Here is a 2,848-nt window from a genome sequence, read left to right on the forward strand (position 1 = left end):
AAAATTTAAGGGGGTCTGAATACTTTCCGTACCCACTGTATATATATATATATATATATATATATATATATATACACTACACACACACATATATATGTAAATATTTCCTAAATATATACATGTATGTGTGTGTATTTACATATTCATATACATATACACAGTACACAAACATAGATGTAAACACAAACTTTTTTGGATGCGATTAATTGATTTGACATCACTGATTAATATATAATATACCGTTCACAAGTTTGGGGTCAGTAAGAGTTTTAAGCATCACGTCAGTCTTTAGTGTCAAATAATTATTCAGCAATTATTCTAATATGATGATTTGGGGCTCAAGAAACATTCCTTATTTTTATCATCTTTGAAGAATACAGTTGTGCTGCCTTTGACATTTCTATTATGCATTTTTATTTTATTTAATTTATTGCCTTTGGCACTTTTAATATATTATGCTAATTAGTATGTTATTTTATTATATGTTTTGTTTATGTGTATATATACACACAGTTATTCATCATTATTAATTTATTTACTTGTTTTTTTAACATAAAACAATCATGCCAATACATGAAATTGAATTGAGAGAAGAGGGAAAGGGGAAAGGGGTATTTCCTTTAAAAATGCACTGAATTTAATTTCTTGTAGTCTCCGTCTGCTTTTTTGTTTAATCTGGCACAGTTGTATTTGAATCTGACAATTACACATTAATAATTCACCTGTGGGTAGGAAGGATCGTCTCACCTCTGCTATGGAAACGACTCCTAAAGTGTGAGAGTCAAATGGTGAGTGACAAGTTAGCTGCCTTCACAGCCAAAGGTGTTAGCAAATTATGAGAGGGTCTGTAACAGTTGGCCAGCTCAACGTGCTAAGTGCACTCAAATGGACTCACTCATGAACTAATGATGAGACCACAAGCCTGGCTGCGGCGTACACACAGGCCCCACTGTCTGTATGAGATCACACCTACACTCTTAAAAATAAAGGTGCTTCACGGTGCCATAGAATAACCTTTTTGTCTAAATGGTTCCATAAAAAACCTTTAACATCTGAAGAACCTTTCTGTTTCACGAAAGGTTCTTTGTGGCGAAAGAAGGTTCTTCAGATTATAAAAAGATAAGAAAGAGATGGTTCTTTAAAGAACCTTTGACTGAATGGTTCTTTGCGGAACCAAAAATGGTTCTTCTATGGCATCGCTTGAAGAACCTTTTGAAGCACCTTTATGTTTAAGAGTGTATACCAAAGAAACCATGTTACCAAAGAAGCCAAGAGAACACAATGGAGAACTATAAAAGAATATTAATGAAAGGTAAATTCAAACATTACGTAGGCAAATACAATAACAACAAACCCCAGTCAAAGTAGACATTTTTATTGTGATTTAACTGAAAATGAGGCTATGAGGGTTCTTAAAGGGAAAGTTCACCCCCTAAAAATCATGACATTCCTACACCATATGCTGTTTTTTTTTCAGTTGACCACAAAAGATTGTTTTTTCTCATTTTTTCCATAAAACTAATTTAGAGTGATCATTAGGCTTCAACCATAACACATTCATTGTGTGTGTGTGTGTGTGTGTGTGTGTGTGTGTTTTAATGTTTTTAATGTGTCTTATGCTCATCAAAGCTATATTTATTTGATCAAAATACAGAAAAAAAATTTCTCATTTTTTCCATAAAACTAATTTAGAGTGATCATTAGGCTTCAACCATAACACATTCATTGTGTGTGTGTGTGTGTGTGTGTGTGTGTGTGTGTGTTTTAATGTTTTTAATGTGTCTTATGCTCATCAAAGCTATATTTATTTGATCAAAATACAGAAAAAAAAACAATATTGTAAAATGTTATTGCAATTTCTAATATTTGTTTCCTATTTTAATATACTTTACAATGTAATTTATTTCTGTGACGCAGTGCTGAATTTTCATCAGCCATTACTCCAGTCTAGCCTGATATCACTGAAAGCAAACGTCCCACCCTCCCTGCAAATCGCCGTCCAAAGTCACACCCCCTAACGTAGGAATGCACACCAGACGACCAGAGACAACGTTACTACAATACATTGTGTGTTATTCACCTGTGAGAAAACTTTATAGCACAGTTAGTAAAAGTATTACAATACCAGGAAGGAAGATCAGGTTGTTGATGTTTGCCTGTCATTCTCGCTCTGTCCCACAGCGTACGTGAACACACTGATGACGCATCGTGTCTGCGCGAACAGGGTGCACAGAGGTATGCAGACACATATTTGACAGGCAGGTAGGAAGGAGATCTCGGAAAATACTAACTTTAGCCTGATATCACTGAAAGCAAACGTCCCACCCTCCCTGCAAATCGCCGTCCAAAGTCACACCCCCTAACGTAGGAATGCACACCAGACGACCAGAGACAACGTTACTACAATACATTGTGTGTTATTCACCTGTGAGAAAACTTTATAGCACAGTTAGTAAAAGTATTACAATACCAGGAAGGAAGATCAGGTTATTGATGTTTGCCTGTCATTCTCGCTCTGTCCCACAGCGTACGTGAACACACTGATGACGCATCGTGTCTGCGCGAATAGGGTGCACAGAGGTATGCAGACACATATTTGACAGGCAGGTAGGAAAGCCAATTAAAATGCTTGGACCGAGCGTTTTGATTGGACTAACATTTCTTTGTCCTACGCCTTTCACAGAATATATAAATGCAGATAAATAGATTTAGACCACTTAACTTAATGATTGCTATTGGGATGTGAAGAGACTCGCAACCAGCATAACAAAAAATGTTTCCGAAGACAATCACCTATTGCACCTTTAAATTGCAATACTATTTCCCAAAATTGCAGGTTTTTTCTTAT

Source organism: Sinocyclocheilus grahami, unplaced genomic scaffold (assembly GCF_001515645.1).
Source record: "Sinocyclocheilus grahami isolate Dianchi unplaced genomic scaffold, SAMN03320097.WGS_v1.1 scaffold54.1, whole genome shotgun sequence".
Classification (NCBI taxonomy): domain Eukaryota; kingdom Metazoa; phylum Chordata; class Actinopteri; order Cypriniformes; family Cyprinidae; genus Sinocyclocheilus; species Sinocyclocheilus grahami.